The 23,168-nt window shown below is 34.3% G+C and overlaps 1 long non-coding RNA gene across 2 annotated transcripts; it reads right to left on the bottom strand.

The window, feature by feature from the left end:
• Positions 1-9,088: 9,088 nt before the first annotated feature.
• LOC132286369 (uncharacterized) lies at positions 9,089-18,554 on the bottom strand. 2 transcript variants are annotated; one of them, XR_009472758.1, is made up of 3 exons: positions 18,309-18,554; positions 17,160-17,207; positions 9,089-9,591 (listed from the first exon to the last, which is right to left on the bottom strand). It is a non-coding gene; the product is annotated as an uncharacterized LOC132286369 (long non-coding RNA). The 2 variants fall into 2 exon arrangements; XR_009472759.1 differs by having other exon boundaries at positions 9,089-11,147.
• Positions 18,555-23,168: the final 4,614 nt, after the last annotated feature.

A 23,168-nucleotide genomic window follows, 5' to 3' on the forward strand; every position in this document is an offset into this window, starting at 1 on the left:
TTCTTCCATAAATAAGGGATTTGTTTAATTTTATATGGAAATCAATTCAAATTCAAATTTGAATTCATTTGAATTTTACCGCATTTTTCTTTAAAGGTTTGAACCTGTAAAATTTTGACACATGTCCATTGATGGAACCCATATTTGTGGGATTTAATTAATCAAGAAATATTTAACTTCTTGACTGATCAGACGGTGATTAGACTATCACAAATTTTAGACGTCTACAAATTACCCCCGCTTTAGAACTTGACGACATGCATGCATGGATAACAAGCTTTGAAATGGTGAAAGAATTTGAGCCCACACTAAGTTCCGAAGTACCAGCTCCGGATGGCTTTCTTACCAAACTTGATTTCCATGTATTGAAGTGTAAGCCAGTTTAATTCATCTCTTGCTTGGTGCGATGCCATATGTGCACTAGGAAAATTCTAATTGAATCCTTGATACATGTCGGGAATTTCAACATTACTTTCCATAACAACAATTCTGACCCAATATTTCAAAATCTTCCCAAGCATATTTTCTCTATGAAACAAGTAGAAAGTTTTGCTTGGAAAGAGAACCGGGTCTATATATATATATATATTTGATCAATTTGTTGATGACCGTGGAGAGTTAATTTTCATCTTTGAATCACAACCTGAATCAATGATTTCTTTTACCAAGGATTTCTTTCTTCACACAGCTGTGCCGACCTCAAATCCCTTGATGAACGAAAGTTTCCAAACTTGAATGGAAATAAACTGTGAATAAATAAAAAGGTTAAAATTCTTGAATGGAAATAAACTGTTTCTTTGGAAAGTAACCCAAATATATATATATATGTAAGAGACTACGAAAATTTTCATTGGCAGCCTGTGAAATTTTTTTTTTTTTAAACGGTGGAATCATTCCTTTCCAAACTTACCTAAACAATTTAGGCAATGAATGATTATTTTACACTCATCGTGGCAGATCTTTTGCCTAATCTTTAGGCAAAACGTGTCACTCATTGTGTTTATAAATCAAGGCCAAGAAAGAACATTTCTTCTGCATCAGTGTCATCAATTTGAAGCATCATGGAAACTCATTTACAAGTCCAGGACGAGTCTTTGGCTTTGCCAAGCGACTCGCCCTCCGCTGCTTCAACAACACCTTTGTCATTCCCACCGACGGTTCTCAAGCTTTCCTCTCAAAGCAGCCAGCATGAGCTACGTTTTACTTCCTCTGGAGGACTTTGACGACCCACCAGACGATTCGAGACGTCCTTCTCGTCGTCATGTCTTCAAGTCATTAGTTTCGACCAAGCCGGACCAATTTCTACACTTTGGGCCGATAAATCTATTTTCAAAGACTTTGCCCATATACTGCATTTCCCATTGTATTGAGATCATATATATGTTCATAACTTTGTACACATGTATACAAACTTCCCCCCCACCACCCCCACAACACCCCACCCCCCCCCCCCCCCCCCCCCCCCCCCCCCCCCCCCTCTTTTTTTGCAATGTACACAATTATTTTAATGATAATACATGCATATTTAAAGATAATACATGCACACTGAATGACCTCTGCAACTTTTTTTGACCCAGCCAACACTCCCATTTAGAGCATCACCAATTTTTTTTTTTAAACAACTAACCTAAAAATCTGCCATGTGAAAGACACTCCACTGGGCATGTTGATGCTTTGGCCATCTCAAGAAACTGGACTCTTCTTCATTCATATAGAAAGCTTGAAGAATTTTTTTTTTGATGTACTCGTTAATTGTGTCGACTATCCTCATTTTACCACTGCCATGCGGTGTTGCATGTCCAATTTAAGTTGTTTCTTCCTCGCTGTTGACAGATAATCATCACCATTATTCAAGAGTAGTTTGTTTATCTTTTCAAATGCACATGAGAAAATAGATGTCGCAACCTCATCCAAACAAGAAGCAGATATGGGAGTAGAATTATGGCCTCAATTATTAGGGGATTTTTTTTTTTTTGGACAGTGATGGGTTGTATACAATACAGAGAGCATTTTTCCTCCTGACTCAATATATGTATATTGGGAATTCCAATAGTTGGCAGGCAAGGCTCCACCAATTTGAGGTGCATGAATTCAATTTTATGTGGCCATCTGATGATCATATCCAATATGAATCAAGTGCAGACAGTTAATCCATGGTTGTGCGTTTCCGTTGCTGTCCTAGTTTGGTCGACGACAATGTTCTAGAGTCATCATAAGAGGCGAAATCGCTGAAGAAGTATACTAACCCATTTTTGGAATTCGTGTCGCTGGCCTCCAAAATCTGGTATCTTATTTATATTCCGTGTGCAAATTTTTTTACAAAATGATTTTGCTTTGCAATCCGTATATACGCAGTATTGATCATGAATGGCATACTAACATAACTAAACTAATCTTGCTTCATTCTCATGATGGATGTGCATTTTTTTATTTGGCTGGAGCCAAAAGGAATTTGCACTGTCATATAAATCAACGCTCCTTTTACCAACTTCTTTTGCCAACTTCACTGTGTGTCAAGTCTTGAAACTTCACCTACTTATCTTGAATTTTTTTTTTTTTTCCTTCTAGTGGTGGTTTCTGGGAATTGACTGGTTTTCTATTCACGCCTTAGGCTTCAAAATCAAGAACCCAGATGGACTTGTGTACATAGCTTGATGAAGTTGCTTGTAAGAGTTTGGAGAGACGTGAGTGTTCCAGTCCTTTAGCACCATTTACATTGGCTGGGACTAGATGGCTGAAAACTCTCTGCTAAGGGTGGTTAGTTGGCTTGAGCCCATTATCTTCTTTTGGTGCCAATCACAGTGAGCTTTCTCTCTTAAAAGAATATTGTACACTTTTCTTCTTCTTCTTTCATACTCCTAATACATGAGCACTGTGCACCACAGGGAACTTTGTAATGCAGTCTTCCAATTTATTTATTTTTGGTATTGCTTGTCAATTCAATTTTCATGATATCAGCAATTTCCAGGCTTACAATGAGTTCCCTTTGCTCTGGTTTCATGAAAGCTTTGCTTAGAGATCTTTTCAAGTCGACATGGGCTTCCAAGCCGAAGCAAGGGATCTGGACAATTTTCAAGTTCCGACTACAGCAAGGAGTTGGCAACTTGGCATGGTTCTGAACGGAAAGCTCCAACCTTGGTGCCGTGATTTCTGTGATTGCCCCTGACCATTTTTAACTTGGAGTTGACAATTTTATGTGCTTCTTGAGTTACTTTCCACTAGTTGTTTCCTGGTCAATGGAGCTGTAGGTTGTTGCGTAACCCACTTGAAGACCAATCCATGCAAAGTTTTTTTTTTGGAAGAAAAGTCAGACCCAATGAATTTTCTGTCACGCTTCCCATCCTCCATTCACACCAACATTGACTAGAGAACTTGATCCGCTATACACGCATTTTCTATCCCTTTTTTTTTTTTTTTTCTATTTTATATATATATATATTATTATTTTATGACTGGATATTGCTCTATTCTTTGACAGAAAATAGAGACTTTTCTTAGAGCCTTTTCTTCCCGCGTCCATTCCAATAATGATTAGTTTTCTATTCATACATTAGCCTTCAAAATCAAGAACCCAGATCGAATGAAATGAACTTGCGCAGACAGCTTGGAGAAACTTTTCACAATTTTTTTAGGACAATGCTTAACTACTTAGTGGTGGTGGGTAGGGTGAAACTACTCACCCTTATGTAGTTCAATAATAAAATAACGCTTGACTAGGTAATTTTATAAATAGTGTGAGTCTTTTCATCTCCCACTATGTAGTCGTAAGGGAAATTCTTATTAGTGGAAGTGATCTCCCCGAGGGTTCATTCTTCCGAGCCCTATTTAATGTGTTAACCTTGAGCGAAGGCTCATCATATTTAATAATAAAATAATTCATACCTAAAAACACTATATACGTTTATTTAATAGTTGATCTAAGAAAGTATAGAAAGGTATAAATTATTTTATTATTAAAGGTAATGTGTTATTTTGTTATTGGATAATATAAGGGTGAGTAACTTCACCCTACTCACTAATGAGTAGCTAAGCATTGTCCTTTTTTTTAAAACTACTTAAATTGGCTGGGACAAGAATGCTGCTGTAATTCTTGGTGCTGACTTGCAGAGTGATTGATATTTCATCTATTCCTTTACTAGTGTCCTTTGGACCTATGGTTCCCTTGGAACGCACCTTCACTAGTCCCTTTGGACCCGTGCTTCCCTTAGAACGCACCTCCATTAGCCCCTTTAGACCCGTGGTTCCGTTAGAACGCGTCTTTATTAGACCTTTTGGACCCATGGTTTTGTTGTAACGCGTCTTTTCTAGTCCATTTGGACCCATGGTTCCGTTGGAACATACTTTTTTCTAGTCCTTTTGGACCCATGGTTCTATTGGAACACGTCTTTATTAGTCCCTTTGGACCTATGGTTCTGTTGGAACGCATCTTTACTAGTCCCTTTGGACCTATGGTTCCGTTGGAACGCGTCTTTACTAGTCCATTTGGACCCATTAAACAATTGACAATGTTAGGCAATATGGTTGACATTGATGGTTCCAAACCCAACGAAAGATGAACTTTTATGCATGCCCTTCCACCTTAGGCAATTGACATTGATGGTTCCAAACCCAACGAAGAAGGAAGCCGTCACCAAACTTTGGGAAGATAAAAAATCAGTGGAAGAAGCTAACGTCATCTCTAATCGTGATCTTAAAGTAGTGAAGCAATTAGAAGAGATATTACGACAAAAACGTGATGAAATCATAGCGGAATTTTAATGTTGATCATCATCCTTTTTTTTTTTTTTTTTTTTTTTTTTTTTTTGAAGCAATCCCAAAAGTTGTAACTTTGAATCCCAACAATATAAATGATTTATTATCTCCCCTATTCTTTTAACAGAGATGTTGTCATTGTTTATCTGTTTAACTGTTCACAGTTTATACTTTTGCGGGCCAGGAGTTGAACACACATTTTTTTTTTTTTTTTTTTTGATGGATAACTGAACTTGGAACAAACCTCCAAGCTGTCTACGTACCCATCACAAATTTTAGACATCTACAAACAACACTTTCATGGCATGCTTGTTGTTCTTCGTCTTCAGAGATGTGGCGTGCTTGTTATTCTTAATTCGTTTTTAGAAATTTCAAGTGTTAAAAACGACCCTAGTGTGACGTACTTGTTGTTCTTCGTCTTTAGAATTTTGGATGTTGGGGTTTTTTTAAGGAAGAACAGTACTTTGAGATTTTAATGTGTTAAAGATTCGGCAAAGCTTTAGCAATCTTTTAGTGTCTCCGTGTGTGTCTTGAATGTGTATGATGATCTTGTATTTATAGGCTAAAGAGGGGTATTTTCATTTTTTTTTTTTTTCCTAATTATGCTTAATTTTCATAAATTAGAGATTTGTGTTCTTTTATATGACAATCATTTTAAATTTGAATTGATTACACTTCATTTAAAGATCAAATTTCCACTAGCCTCTACGTGACCTTATTCAAGATTTTCAATTGAAGAGGCATTATAATGAGGCCAGAAAGCCAATCTCTTCCCATTAAAGTGCTAAGGGTGACTTGAAGGAGAATAGTGTCTCACTAATTGCCTGTGGCTTGATGGAATCCTTGACAATGGACTTATTATTTGTTTTGTCCAACTGTGGGCCCACATTCATAAAATTTAATTGATGAAGAGTATTTGACTTCTTAACTGTCATTTGAAGTGCCTGCGCATGTTTTATAGAAGATTGAATTGCTTGATCGCATAAGTTTGGTCATTTATTGATTTATTCTCAAATTGTGTAAATTACAACGACATTATGTGAGATTGAAATAATTATAAAAAAATATAATTGTGTATATAATTTAGATGCACGTGGTGATGAAATAATTATTAAAATATATAAAAATAAAAATAAAAAATAATGTCATATATTAAAATTTTTACACAGTTTGGAAATAAATCAATAAATGACCGAACTTATATGATCAAGCAATTCATTCATCTCTCAACTAAATTTTAGGGTTAATTACAATGACACCTCCTAAAGTTTGAGGTATTGACAGATATATATAAGTTAGGCCTTTTTTGAACAATAAGACCCTTTTTGTAATCCAAACAAGGCCTTATTGATTTCGAAAAGATGATATTACCCCTGAATATTTAAATCACTTTTATCCTAAAATATCAGGCATGACAAAATGTCTAATATGCCCCTCAATTAATAGCAGCCTACCCCACCTACCCCTTTATTTCACATTTGTCTCTCTGAAAGAAAAACAAAGCTTTTTTCCTTTCATTTCTCTATCTCGATCTCTCAAACTTTTTATTTGCTGCAAAAATGGAACCTTTATTTCTACAAACATGAACCACCATTCGAAGCCCTAGTATAAATCGTGCATATTTTCCTCTTCCTCTCTTTATCAAATTTCTGGAATGGTAAAGTTGGTTGCTTGGTGTGATCAACCGTTCGGATTCTTGGTGGTTTGCGTTGTGTTGTTCATTTTTCTGTTCTTCACTTTCTCTGTAAGTGATCTAATCTTTCCTCTGCTGCATATATGATGACTTAGTGCTTCTTTGTTTGTAACTTTAGATATTGAGGGTTTTCTGATGGGGGTTTGTGATGGGGTTTTTCTGATGGTTTTTTTTTTTTTTTTTTTTTTTTTTTTTTTTCATGAACTCTAAAGTTGGTTGGTTGGTGTAATCAACCGGTCAGATTCTTGGGGGTTTGTGTTGTGATTGAGGTTTCTGATGGGAGTTTTTATAAATTTGTTGTTATTTCATGAAATTAGTTGCATATATGGTTTTTTTATAAGTTTTTTTTTTAATTATTATCAATTTATTGTTTTTTTAAAAAAAATTAGTTCCATTTAGGGTTTTTGATTGAGAGTTTTATGTTCAATTTGTTGTTAATTTATGTTTGAGGGTTTTATTATGAAATCGTTGTTATTTTTGGGAGTTAAGTAATATTTATGTTTCTGTAAATGCCACATATGACACATAGAACACCAGTTGGGTTGTTTTTTTGTTCATTGGGTGAGACACTAGAAAACTGGTTTTTGTTTGCACAATTGGTTTATTGCACATGCATTTGTTGCTAATTGCACAACATAGTTGCTAACTGCCCATCATATTTGGTTAATTTATGGTGTCAAATGATGGCTATGCAATGACTTATACAAATTTTTGGTGTCAAATGACGGTTATGTAATAACTTGTACAAGTTTGTAATGACTGTAATGTTATTTTTATTCAAGGCTACTGAAGTACTTGCAAATTTCCTTTTTTTTTAGGTGTAAAGCTTCTGTTGGCTACAATGATATAAAGGACAATTGAAGTACTTACCAATTTTTTTTTATTGTTGCAAAGCTTCAATTCCATTGTAATTGAAAAGCTTCAATTTTTGTTTGGTGCAAAACTTCAGTTCCATTGTAAAAAAAATAAATAAATAAATAAATAAATTGGTGCAAAGCTTTGTACTTAAAATGACACAAAGCTTCCACTTGCCATTTTCTGTATTATTTCTCCTCTATTTCACTAGTTGTATTTTGACATATATATATCGCAAGTTCCGGTACAAGTTCCATTAATGTTAAATGTTGGTTATATATAGCAAGTTCCATTGTATTTAACCCTGTCAATATGGTAGTTATGCCTGTCAATATGGTTAGAATTTTTGGCACCAAACTAGCGGTTTTTGGTAGTTATGTAATTTTTTTCCCATCAAATGGTAATGAGGGTAGTTTGGTCCAGTTAATTCAATTGTAAAGTAATAACGGTCCACAAACAAAGACAAATTGGTCAATTTTTCATGTGTCGGGCATACCAGATTGTGTCAGGGGATGTTTTGTTAACTTTGTCAAATTTCAAGGGTCTTATTGTTCAAAAAAGGTCTAACTTATATATGCCTATCAATACCCCAAACCTCAGAAGATGTCATTGTAATTAACCCTAAAATTTAGTTGAGAGATGAATGAATTGCTTGATGATATAAGTTTGGTCATTTATTAATTTATTCCCAAATTGTGTAAAATTTTTAATATATGACATTATTTTTTATTTTTATTATTTTTAATAATTATTTCATCACGTGCATCTTAATTATATTTGAAAGTTCAACCTTTGCCTTTCAAATGAGATGGGCTAGGGAAAGTGCTGATTCATCACTAGTCCATGCAATTAAAAGTAGCATTTTTTCTATCTGAAAACAATGTTATTAATAAAAGTTTTTTCAGACTTATAGCCCTATAACTGTAGAGGCCCAATTCATCTAATTCTTGTTTGTTCTATGAAACCATTGGTAGCTTTCAGAGCCTTATACTTCAGGAATTGCTCTAGTGGTGTGCTGTTGGAGTCTGCTAGTCTTAGTACCTCATTTATGTGACAATTGTAGTCAAATTTGTCACATTGGAATTGTTATCTCTATGATAATAGATGAAAATTTAAAATTTCTGGTCTTTTTGGATTGTAGGCTGCTAACTATTATATATATATGGCAAGAAACACACCTTTACTCACACACTTTTTTGCCTACACTTTGGATTGGGCTAGATGTCCGTTGGTAACTTTTAACATCGTTAGACGTGACTATAATGTTGTTTACTCCTTCCTACCATAGTAGTTACTATTTATTTTTGTTATTAGAATTATTTAAGGAGATATGCAATTAATGCATTATCTCCTTTTAAAATTGTCAAGTCGTTCATTTATGTTTAAATATGTGTATTATAAGGTTAGAAGAATTTTAAAAACTTAAAAGGACAATGATGCAAAGATGCATTTGTATTGGTTTGAGACTATCTATATAAGATATTGGGAGTATTTTTTAATACTACTTACCATCTATATATAATATTTTAATATAAAATTTCATAACCAGATACTTAATGAGGCATTAGCGTCAGATGACTTACTTAGAGCAACTCCAATGCTCTCTTATTTGAGCTTTCAAATTCAAAATATGAGAGGTGGCAAAAAGGTAGGCTCTCCAATGCACTCTCATTTGGCCTCTCAAAATTTGAGATTCTCAAATTCACTCTCAAATCTAGCAGCTGCCAATTTTTTTGGCAGATCTCTTATTTCACTATACGATTCATTGTCCTTTTGTCTCTCCCCCTTTTCATCCTATCCGTCTCGAGAAAGCCCTAATCTAACCCCACCACCATCATCACTGAATTCTAATCCATCCATCCCTGTTATCTGAACCTTACAACAATTGTTTGAGGTCTTATAATTAAAACATCTATATTCATAAATTTCCCAAATAATTTCCAAGTTAATAAGCAACAAAAAATTTCACAAATAATTCCCAAGTTAATAAGCAACAAAAAAATGCAGGAAGTCCTTTGCAAATATAGAATCTGAACTCATCACCAGCCCATCCCCGCCGGATCCATCATAGCTGCTGTTCTCGGTTATCGCTTCATCCCGCCAAGCACCGCCTCAAGCGACTGCCGTCCCAAGCTCTCCGTTGTCTCAAGAACAATTCCTTGCTTGTCGAAGCTTTCTGTCGTCGTTGGAGTTGTAGTTTGCAGTTGCACAGAGAGAGAGAGAGGGCAAGTTCTCGGAGTTGAGAAGGAGAATAGAGATGGAGGTGATTGGGGAGGCTGAAATGATTTGCCCTAAAAATATATATATTTTTAATAATAATATAATCAAATATATATAATATACATATATATATATATATATATATATATAAATTTCCGAAAAAGAAAAAAATTATATAAAAAAATTAATTCACAAATAGTGGTAAAAAAATTATTATTATTATTATTTTTTGGCTCCTTTTTTGACCAGATATTTTAAATTTTTGCTTCTTTTTAATTAGGTTTAATTTTAGTTTTCTTCTACTGTATACAACTTGACTTGAAATTTGCCTAATATTAATATTACTGATAAAAATATAAATGGTGGGAATGGTAGTTGAAAAAGAATGACGGTTTGTGTCAAAAAATAGTATTTTGCATGAAATGCACCATTAGAGCAGAATTGCTAAAATGTAGCATTTTGACACTGTAGCACCTGTCAAAATATAGATTTGGCAAGCGAATTTAGCTTCTCGCATTGGAGATGCTCTTATAAGGGGAACCAATCCCAGAAATAAAGAAGTGATTAGGATAGCACCCCTAATAATTGATATCAGAGTCAAATCTAGTCTTTATTTGATCCAGGTTTACACCAAGCGCTTCAGCAAAACTTGAATTGACCCAATTTTAGCTTATGCCAACCTTGAATAATATTCAAGAGTAAACAACCCAATTTTGTAAATAATAAGTCAAAGCTCCAAACAGGCCCAAACTCTCTTGGATATACTCAAGAAGCCCAAAGTAACTAACTATAGGCCTAAACCCATTAAACTATTTGGATAACAAAATATGTAGCAATTCAGAAAAATTGGAAGCCCATTGAACAACAACCAAAAATTTTTTACAGTGTCAATAACATCTCCCTTTAAAAAAATTTATATATTTTTATGTTCTTGTTTTCCAGAGTATTTGTTTTACAAATTTAGAATGGATAGCACATATAAATATCAAATACATATTCCGCATTTACTCAAAACACTAAATGTTAAAGAAACTATATTCAATTGATTAACATAAATATTTTGCATGTAGTAATAAAAACTTAAATGATGTAACTCTCAAAATTTGTTACTTTGAAGTCTTAGGTTTATGTACGAGGGTAAAGTGTAAAAAAACTCCTAAACTACTATCCTTTCGCAAGTAACTCCCTAAATTATTGATTTATTACAATTAAGGACAAATTCATTCCAAAATACTATTTTATCTTTTCTCATTAAATTTTTCATTTCTTATTAAATATTTTTATTATCTTCTCTTATCTAAAAATTAATTATATCATTTACCTTAATTTTATTATTAATATCAATTTATAATAAATTAGAAAAAATAATTAAATTTGTAACACCATTTTCTAAAATTATTTGTGACGACCCGAACCCGAGGGTTCGAATCGCTAACCGAGTTCTTACCCAAACCCGAGGTTGTTTAAGGGCACTATGGTAAGTTCCAAGGTCGATACATAATGTACGTGCTATCCCAAGACTTGTTGTAGAAAATAAATGAAATCACAAATATAAAAGATAAAAAAACAGTCCAATAACCCATTCAAACCTATGGAGGAACGTCGTCCGCTACTTCCTTCCCGTGACCTAAAAAATGTTAAAATGATGGGGTGAGCATAAAGCTCAATAGAAGGCATCTAAAACACACCTCTTACGACCCTGTGAACCCATATAATGAATAGGATACGAGAGAACGGGATCATATCTCGAGGAGGATACGAGAGAACGGGATCATATCTCGGGGAAAACAAGTAAAGTAATGATAATAATCAAGAAACACATACGCAAGTATACAATGTATGCCACCAAATATACAATGTATGCCAATACAATGCCATGCCATGCAATGTCGATCCCCATTTTCGAAACAATACCGTTTTAACTTCTAAACTGTTAGTGCGATCCGACCCAATGTACCTCTAAGGCTTCACGAAAGGAGGGTTGGCTAGCTTTCTCCGACCACATGGCACCTCCATGGCGTCGTCTGGGCCTAGGTGGCTCAACCACACTAGAGTCTCTCTCTAGCTCCCCTTTAGACCACACTAACACTATGAACCACTAGGCGCCTCCTAGGCGTTCGGGTCACTTTTCAAAAACTATTTTCCAAAACAATTTCATTTGTTTTTTTTTTTTTTAAATAAACTTTTCCCTTTACTTTCCGAATGACAATACATGAATTATGCAATTTTTTCAATGCCATGACAATATAGAAATTTCATACATATCATTCACATCATTTAAGCATGTTTAAAACATGAATTTTCACACAATAATATCACATTCTCATATTTATAAATCATGGCATTTTACATACTTTCAATTTACAAATTCAACTATTAAATTCTACACATCCAATCAACGTCATATTCTAAACATTTATTTCTACAACTAATAATCTCAAATTTACATAGCAATTGGCAAATATTTTTCATACAACTTGTTATTATTGAGCATGCTTTTCATCACAACAAATTAATTAAGTTCATAGACTCAATTAACACACCACATCATTTATCATCATAAACATAACTAAATACAATCACCATATTCAAAATAACTAAAACTAAGCATGCTTATAACCAACTCTAGAAAGGAAAATTCACAAAAAATCAAAGAAATTGTGAATTAGAATACCCCTACCTCCAAAGATGCATAAACCCCACAAATGGGTTCAAAATTTTGAAATCCCTTGAGTTGGCCAAACAAGGAATTGTTTACACCCACGCGTAGATCTCATTGTGCTCTCCGATTTGTCGCAAACGACACTAACAAACTCCCAACAATTGAAGAGAAATTAAGCTTGTAAATGATGGTAAAAGAAAAGAAAAAATGAACTGAGAAGGGAGAGAGAGAGAGAGAGAACTTAATTGAGAAGGGAGAAAATGAGAGTCTGATATGTGAATTAAGTCATTTGTAATGACTTTGGTACAGGTGGGTCCCACTGCTAGAAAAATATCTCCTTTATCACTTCACTCTCATAGCACACAACCACAAAATACATCAGACCAAAAACAAACAAGGCCACGCGAAGAAAGCCAAACAAAAACCCATTTCAGCTGGCAGTACCACTAGCATACAATATATATATATATATATATATATATATATATATAATAAAACTAAATCAAACCCAAATATCTCTGTGGGTCCCGCACTATACCCACTCAATCTTTCTTTCTCCTCCTCACTTCAACTGGTGCATCTCCCTTTTCTCTAATCTGATCACTTTATTCTTCTTATCCCTATATTTCATCCATTTTAATAATCATCACTCACACCATAAAGCAAAACCACGTGGGACCAGCAAATAAAAAAAATTTCAATCTCTCTAATCTCATTTCGGCTGCTACCCAAATTGTGCCATCAGATTACATACATATATATATATATATATATATATATATATATATAATGTAACAATCCAAATTAACCCAATAAATATCTCTTTAGTGGGTAACTCTCTAATCATAATTAAATAATCATGACAATTAAAAATGATAAAACAAATTAAAATCCTAAAAATTCGGGTTGTCACATTCTCCACCACTAAAAAAGAATTTCGTCCCGATATTCAGATCCAACAGTTTCCTCATACCCAAAAACATCCAATCCCAATTTATCCCTTAAATGATACACAAAACCCCAGACAAGGAATCCCATCCGTCGCACCATCAAGCTTAAACTCAAATCTACATATCCCTATTAGACCAAGCACTCGCTATCTACCACATAACTACACCATCGCATAACCGCACCAGCGACTAGCAACCGCACTATACGACAATCATCATACTAAACAACAACAAGATGGTTAAACAACAAATCTCCCAATGACTACATAATCATGAGTCATCAGAACAATAAAATGTACTGTCCTGTACCTATGACCTAAATCCTCATAATGAGATCTTTAAAAGTCAATGGTTTTACCACAACCCTTTATCGGACACTTGGTCCTACCTAACACACTTCATCACCCAAGACAAGCCACCCAAATCCACATTGTCACACTAACACAACGTGCAAAATCATGCTCTCACTGTTACTAACAAATCGAAACAATCATTGACCTTTGACTCGACATTGTCTTAAAGAGGGACTGATTCAAGAGAAATGGTTGGTCAGGCCATTCTCATCATTGATCCGGTTTCAACACAGACGTCATTCCTGTCCTCAGGTACAAACCTCAAATACAATGTCACAAAGTCCACAATACAACCATGGAATCCACTCACTATCAATCCATACTCTACGTAACCTTAACAACTATACAGTCATAAACCTGCTCTAAAATCCCAACCATGCCCTGAACACACAACCCATAATAAATGAAAAGCAACACAACACCAAATACCATAATCATTGACCAACATAAAACTTCCCGATCTCCTCATAACACCCATACTAGGTAGACAACTCCATAACATCATTCAATTCAATTTTAACCTTGTCAAAACACATAATTCGACTATCTCATGCCTGAGATCTCAAAATCAAAGTCAATCTTTCCAATTATTCCTCAACGGAATCCTAACATTCACTTTTTTAATCACGTAGTTCTAAGGTGACATCGACACTTATCCTCAAGACACTGCTCGAATCAAATGTCTATAAAAACAACCGAGTACATGACTCACATTACATCACATCACCTAATCATCCTCGAATGTACAATTCATGACACATCCCCTAGCCCTCACCGCTAGTACCAGGCACCAGAAACACACAATTCCTATTCGGTAACTCGTGCCTCATACGCCACCAGTCAGAACCACTCTCAGAATAAGCAAAACAAAACCAAAGGCTCCATCTCCCTCCATGGGAGTGAGTCAACCCATTCAACCAAACCTTTACCGGTGAACTCTAACAGCATAACAAATCAAACACGGGTCCGCCCACCTGCAAACGTGCACAACTCCTAAATGGAGAACAAGACTTCCAACCAACGACGTCCTTCTCAGGACTAAAACAAACGGAAAGGGTAACGAACCCCGCTCTCATAAGAGATTGACGACTCGGACCTGATTCCACCCGACACCCTATCACACGCTACTCATCAATCGTCCAACCGTGGACACCTAATCTTACCTGAGAAGAACTGAACTTCCTACACACAAGGAGAAGAACTAGCTGGATACCTGTACAGAACTATGAACTCAATTCTAGGCGATCTTGCCACTAACGGACCGTCATACACTATCAACCCCGGAACCTCGCATACGTTACCCTGCAACACCCATGCTAGCCAAAACCAATCAGATCTATACCACCCATTCATTGAGTACCAGGATACAGCTCACAACACGATCATCAGATGAGAGCACCAATGCTTACAACATGCTAACACTAGAAACAATCACTGCCCTTCAGATGCCGCGTCACATTCCAACTGGAACTCGTCACTCCTAAATGACAACCCCTATGCTATACAGCAACATTTAACCACTCATTCCATCTCTACCTTTCTAGGCGACACTCCCTCGAACACCGTACACACAAGACCTGTGACTTCAGTCTCAACAACCCACTAACTCGTCAAAAAAAAAAAGGTGCCTATATGGTAACATTGTCCTTACTGGCTCTAAAGACTAAACCGTCCACAATCGCCTCAACTGGTGCCCAATCCCATCACCTACCTGACAACACATAACAAACAACCCATACTCTCTAATCCACCCTCGGATCATACCTTATACCATTTTGCTCATCAATACTAAGACATCACGTCACAACACCTCTACTACCATCATCCTCGAATGACAACTCGAACTCCCATCCCATCGACTCAACAGGCTACCGCCAAGCGATCTCTCCACAAACATCCCTAAGATAACACCATCACAATAAAAGAGTATGTCTCACTCTCAATACTCCCTTCAGTAACCACTGCTTACGACTAAAAAAGGACCTCCATATGGCAATCCCATGCTGACAAATCCCAAAGGAAAAATGAGCACAAAAACCAAAATGCTCAACATCCAAATGTTTCCTTAAACCATTTATAAGACAATCAGTCATTAACACTTAATCGGCTACTTCGACCATTCTTCCTAAAACAATTTACATACTCAACCAAAGAAACATTATGCCCTACCGTCAACACCATCCCTTTCACTCTTTACCGTTCCTCAGAGCACCCTTGGCCCCGATAAAAGTCAAATGAGGCTACCAACTAAACCTACGAGATCACCCTCGTCCCAATCATTTGAATCATCAATCTATCTCTTTAGATCCTTAAACAACCAGTACTTCAATGACCCTATATTACCTGCCTTATCGCACAACCCTACACTACAAAGCTAAAATTGACCATAATACCTCACCTCGAGACTCTCTTGACAACTATGACAACCTATAACCCCGCTCATCCGCAGAGCCATACAATCAACTCACCGAGAGTCAATTACCCGTAACATGCTCATGTAGTTTCCCAGGATGGGAATCACCTCTCAACCAACCGTAACCAACACACTTCCTTAGACCGTACCAGAACACCCGCAGTACACATCTATGACCCAAAGACTACATTTGTGACTCAAACAACTTCTGTTACACCTACCACAACTGGTTCGAAAAGAACCTCTGTACCAAACTGTGACCCAAGTCACAAACACTAACCTCCTAAAGTCATACCTTTCTCCCTCAAAACCCTCACTCACACACCTGACCTCCATGGTCACAGGAACCCATCCACCGATGCATGAAACTCACACACAACAAAAACACCATGCCATGAAATATGAATCCATTCTAAAGTCGTGCCCTAAGCACCGCATAAAATGTAATAAGAAAATCAGGATAACTACATACTGAATAGCTCATCCACAAGCTAGAAGTCGATATCTGTCGTTCAATAAGAACCAGTACCTAATTACCTAGAGCAACCGAGCTCCTTACCTACTCAGGTCAAAACTTACATAACCATCTACACCGTGACAAATACTCTACTGTACTAGCAACCATCCCCTACTCGACCACATAAACACACATAAGTATATAGTAATATATTTCCATATACAAAATAAATGAAACCCAAAATACTATGTTCATTACTTGTCACATTATCATAAAAGAAAATTGCACCAACCGTGCCTACTGCTTGCCATCGTCATGTATCACATACTTTCCATCTTATCATATATAACATGCTTTAAATACTTTCACATTTTATTTACATGTTTGAATTATATATAATTATTCCACATACATGACCATGTAACACAATTTTTAGCATTTAAACACGTAAACATGTGAACACTTATCAAGAAAGCATGTCTTTCAAAATCGTAACACATAAGCAAGTAACAAGTAAACATGTTTCACAAAACAATTAACATTTTAACATATAATACTTCTAAATCAACTCAAGTCCCACTTAGGTCAACCCTACCCGTCATCCTTAGGTTTTTGAACCTAAGGCTCTGATACCAAATTTGTGACGACCCGAACCCAAGGGTCCGAATTGCTAATCGGGTTCTTACCCGAACCCGAGGTCAGCTAAGGGCACTATGGTAAGTTCTAAGGTCGATACATAATGTACGTGCTATCCTAAGACAAATGAAATCATAAATATAAAAGATGATAAAACAGTCCACTAACCCATTCAAACCTATCGAGGAACGTCGTCCACAACTTCTTTCACGTGACCTGAAAAATGTTAAAATGATGGGGTGAGTATAAAGTTCAGTAGAAAACGTCTAAGACATATATCTTACGACCCTGTGAATCCATACAATGAATAGGATACGAGAGAACGGGATCATATCTTGAGGAAAATAAGTAAAGTAACGATAATAATCAACAAATACATACGTAAGTCGTCTAACCACCAAATATACAATGTATGCCAATTCAATGATATGCCATGTAATGTCGCTCCCCATTTCCGAAACATTACCGTTTTAACTTTCAAACCGTTAGTGCGATCCGACACAAGGCACCTCTAAGGCGTCACGAAAGGAGGGTTGGCTAGCTTTCCCCAACCACATGGCACATCCATGGCGTCGTCTGGGCTTAAGTAGCTCAACCACGCTAGAGTCTCTCTCTAGCTCCCCTCTAGACCACACTAACACCACGGACCACTAGGCTCCTCCTAGACGTCTGGGTTTTCACAAACACTTTTCAAAAACCATTTTTCAAAATAATTTCATTTGTTTTTTTTTTTTTAAATAAACTTTTCCCTTTACTTTCCCAATGGCAATGCATGAATTATGCAATTTCTTCAATGCCATAACAATATAGAAATTTTATACATATCATCCACATCATTTAAGCATGTTTAAAACATGAATTTCCACACAATATTACATTCTCATATTTCTAAATCATGGCATTTTACATACTTTTAATTCGCAAATCCAACAATTAAATTCTATACATTCCATCAATGTCATATTCTAAACATTTATTTCTACAACTAATAATCTCAAATTTACATAGCAATTGGCAAGCATTTTTCATACAACTTGTTATTAATGAGCGTGCTTTTCATTACAACAAATTAATTAAGTTCATAGACTCAATTAACACACCACATCACTTATCATCATGAACATAACTAAATACAATCACCATGTTCAAAATAACTAAAATTAAGCATGCTTATAACCAACTTTAGAAAGGAAAATTCACAAAGAATCAAAGAAATTGTGAATTAGAATACCCCTATCTCCAAAGATGCAAAAACCCCCCAAATAGGTTCAAAATTTTGAAATCCCTAGAGTTGACCAAACAAGGAATTGTTCACACCTACGCGTAGATCTCGCCGTGCTTTCCGATTTGTCGCAAACGACACTAACAAACTCCCAACAGTTGAAGAAAAATCAAGCTTGTAAATGATGGTAAAAGAAAAGAAAAAAAGGAACTGAAAGGGGGGAAAGGAGAGAACGTAATTGAGAAGAGAGAAAATGAGAGTATGATATGTGAATTAAGTCATTTGTAATGACTTTGGTACAAGTGGGTCCCACTTCACACTCATAGCACACAACCACAAAATACATCCGACCAAAAACAAATAAGGCCACATGAAGAAAGCCAAACAAAAACCCATTTCGGCTGGCAGCACCACTAGCATACTATATATATATATATATATATAATAAAACTAAATCAAACCTAAATATCTCCGTGGGTCCCGCACTATACCAACTTAATCTTTCTTTCTCCTCCTCACTTCAGCTGGTGCATCTCCCATTTCTCTAATCTTATCACTTTATTCTTCTTATCTCTATGTTTTATCCATTTTAATAATCATTACTCACACCATAAAGCAAAGCCACTTGGGACCCGCAAATAAAAAACATTTCAATCTCTCTAACCTCTTTTCGGCTGCTACCCAAATTGTGCCATTAGATTACATACATATATATATATATATATATATATATATATATATATCATATATATATAATGTAACAATCCAAATTAACCAACTAAATATCTCTTTAGTGGGTAACTCTCCCATCATAATTAAATAATCATGACAATTAAAAATGATGAAATAAATTAAAATCCTAAAAATTAGGGTTGTCACATTATTAACTTATTATTAAAACTTTACTATTTATAATAAAACTTATTATACTTAGTTTAAACTCTTTTACTTGAAAAAAAATATTCTTTTTCATACAATATATAATATATGCATAAATAAATAATAAATTACTTAAATAAAAAAATAACTTCTTTTTTATGCAATATATTCATGAAAAAATAAGAAATTACTTTGATTATTTTAAAATTTTATACTTAAGATTTTTATTTAAATAGTTAATTTCAAAATTTAAAGGTAAATTTATGCAAATTTAATGAAGAATATGTCATCAAATTAATATGAATTTTTTTCATAATTTATTTCAATAAGAAAAAAAAGATTAACTGTAATTCAAATAGAAAGGGTATTATAGTCATTTAATAAAAAATAGTTAAGGCAGTGGGGCATTTTATAATTAAATGTGATAATTTAGAAGATATTATGCACAAAATACAGTTTAAGGAGGTTATTTACGATTCAAACATAGTTCAACAATGATGTTTTGGCCTTTACCCTTTAAATGATATTGTTAAAGGCCATGCAAGTTGACAAATATCATACCGAAAAAATTGACCAAAATCATTTGTTGAATTGATTAGAATTTTATTACCACCTAATTCTTGAAATATTATTAGAATTTCATCATTATAATTATTATTTTATTTTTTGCGACTCTCTCACTCTTACAGTCACTTCTTAAATTACTGACTCGGAATTATAGTTAATTAGTTTGTATTGTAAACAATAAAAATAGTATAGGACGTCTCTTCTATAATCTCTTTAATCAGAATTTGAATGGACGATTGTTAGGATTCCATGAAAACAAAATAAAATAGATAGGTAAGGTAATCATTTAGGGGCAAAAATCCTCTCCTGTTCCTATTCCCTCCTGTTCAGATGTGTGGCCCAGATTGGGCCACGTCAATTAAAAAAAATACTGTTGATTGTAGTAACAAATGTTTAACCACAGCAGGCCCCACATATATATATACGTTTGTATTATATTAACAAAATACTTTGACAATTATCTAAACAAATAAATTTACCAAAGGGTCCTTATGTTATCTCAGGAAAAGTCAAATATGCCCTTGTCATTTAAACTTCTAGAGAGAGTTTTAGAGAGAGAAAGGGAGAGGAAATGTTGAGAGTTAAAAGATTCTCTAGAATGCTTGGAGGCCACCTTCCAGGATCATCAAAGACGATTCTCTCTCCATCTACGGTATTATTGATCTTCCTCTATTTCCACATCTAATTTCTGTTCTGATACCTAATTAATCTCTTCATATAATAATTTTTTATTTTTTTTTTATTTTTTTATACATCTCCATAATCAGGGTTAGATCGTCGTCAAGTTCTCTGGAATGCTTGGAGGCCACCTTCCAAAATCATCAAAGATGATTCTCTCTCCATCTACAGTATTACATCTAATTCCTGTTCTGATACCCAATTAATCTCTTCATATAATAATTTTTTTATTTTTTTTATTTTATAGATCTCCATAATTCAAATCAGATTATGTGAAACGGATTTTTTTCACTGTTTAATTTTCAAAGAGAACTCATATTAATGGCGAAAATAATTATCAATGTAATATGAATTATGAGTCTTTTTATTTTATTTATTTATTTTGTAATTATCTAGTTTTAGTCGTAGAATTGCCAGCTAAGACACTTTGATTATTCTTTAATTCAGCTACTACTATGTGTTTAATTTTTTCACTTGGTTCCTAAATTTATGTGGATTTGCGGTTGTGGATGAAATTGAAAATCTTATTATTTGGAACCGAAGAAAAAGTTAATTCTCCACTCTACTTTACCTAATACAATCCTCTTGGTTGAGAGGAAATACACGTTTAATTTTCTTGATGGAACCCAAGAATACGACTTCAATATAATTTTTTTTTTTTTTTTTCCATTTCACAAACTTTCTTAGCTGCCAAACATAAACTTTATGCCAATTACTTAAAGTATACTTGAAGAAGACAACATATTAAGAAAGATGAAGACTTTGTCATGGTTTTCCTTAGACAATTATTTAGTATAGGGTGGGTGAATTTTTTTTTTGGTAAAGCAGTTGAAAGTTTATTAATGAAAGAAGCTTAGATTATTGCAAGAATTTTGGGCGGGGAATGTTTCAAGCATGAATTTAGGAGATGGTTGAAATTGAGATTTTAAAATGCGGCAGCAATTACTGCCATTCGAGAATTCTGAAGAATAAGTTATGAAGTGATCATTTGATCATCTTTCTTCCCGGTGAGATTGCTCCAAAATTGATTCTCCTAGCATGTTTGTTTAAAGAAATGGAATTCTATATATGTTGTTGTTTTCTAAGTACTCGTTTGTCAGGCTAATATTTCAGTTCACCACCTGTTTGATACTTTGCCTCAGTATACAAAATCCTCCTCTATTTCCATAATTAATGATGACTGAAATTGAGGCATCAAAAAAATAAGCACAAAAGTCTTGCATTTGGGTTTCTGAAGTTTTGCCAACTATGGCCAAACTATTTCTTGCATTTTTCCTATGGGTTGTGATATTCTATGGTTTCATCCCTCCATTGACATTTTGTTGTGTTTGATGCAGGAAACGCCTCTTCAATATCATAAAACGATCTTCTAACAATTTTTGAAGTTAGGATAGGGGCAACAAAGAAACGAGCAAAGACATCAGTTTCAAGTCACAATGGAAATAAATCTAAATCTAGCTCCAAGGTAGAAAAACGATCACTCTTCGAATTTCTTTATTTCTATCACATAAATTGAAATCATAGGTTAGTAGTGCTGGTTTGTTGTTTATGTTGCTTAAATAGAGAAACTAGTCTAATGTTCATAATGATAGAAAGTGCCTTGAGAATACTATTCCAACAATAATTTTAGCCAGTCGATTAGAAACTCGTGATTTTCACTTATGGTAAGGATGAGTGTTCGAATAGATTTTTAGGTTCTTGGAAATCATGGCACATGGTAGGCATATATAGCCTTTTTTGAAAAGAACCTTAATTTTCATTCTGGGGTTAAATTTATCCATGTTTAGCCCTTATTCGGTTGTAGTTGCTCTCTAGGTCTTGTTCCTTAATTTAATAATTAAAAATTCAATATTGTAACATTCAACATTTGCAATCATATCATCATTTGATCATTTGGTTCAGTGGTTTGCAGTAAAATATGACGACTGCAACTCAGCCCTTTAATGGCAATTTAAAGGCTAAACTTCTCTTGTTTCTTTCAGATTATATTTTTATCTTTCTTTTTCAATCTTATATTTAGTTAGCAACTTCATTTGGTTACTGAGAAACCAGTAGAAAGATTACAAAAAGGAAATCTAAATTTCTTTCAATTCCTAATTCTTTGGTTTTCCAGTGAAAGGAAAAATAAATTAGCAAGTTAGTACTGTTGTTTCATTTCTTTAGGTAAGCTTTCGCAGCCGTCAAGGAAGGATAAAAGTGTTATCATTCAATTACTCATGGAATTAATTTCATTAGAAAAATATGTACTGAATGACTTGTTTGACTATATGTTATAAACCAATTAAGATTGTATTTATATTTCCAACTTCCTTCTATTTTTATTATTTATTTTTTTATGTACTGGTTGCATTGCATTAGTTATGTTCAATGAATTGATTTTAAGTTTGAGAGCTAATTCACATAAAATTTAATGTATATATATCCTACAGGCACTGCTAGTATCGAATGTATATATATTGTTTCAGTTATTCAATCATTTCTTTTTTAACCGTTTAGAAAAAGACTAATTTATGCACCAAAATTTTTTACTTTAGTTTGGATAACAAATTTGTCACTTTCTTGGCTTAAGGTTTTGTTATTTGATTTATAATAAGATTGATGGTGGCATTATTATTATTATTATTATTACTATTACTATCATTATTTTAACTTATTCGGTAAATGTTATATCAGTGGCTTCATATATATAGAATTGGAGAGTATATATATGTTATCCACACAGGTAAACAAGTTCCTTATTTAATATATATTTTTTAAAGATAATTCTTTTGCAAAAAACTAAGTCTATCAAAAAAACATCCAAAGAAATAGTTTCCTTCCTCTCTTTTTTC

Source organism: Cornus florida, unplaced genomic scaffold, assembly GCF_030987335.1.
Source record: "Cornus florida cultivar Cherokee Brave unplaced genomic scaffold, ASM3098733v1 CherokeeBrave_3.0.0_Hap2_Chr11, whole genome shotgun sequence".
Lineage (NCBI taxonomy): Eukaryota > Viridiplantae > Streptophyta > Magnoliopsida > Cornales > Cornaceae > Cornus > Cornus florida.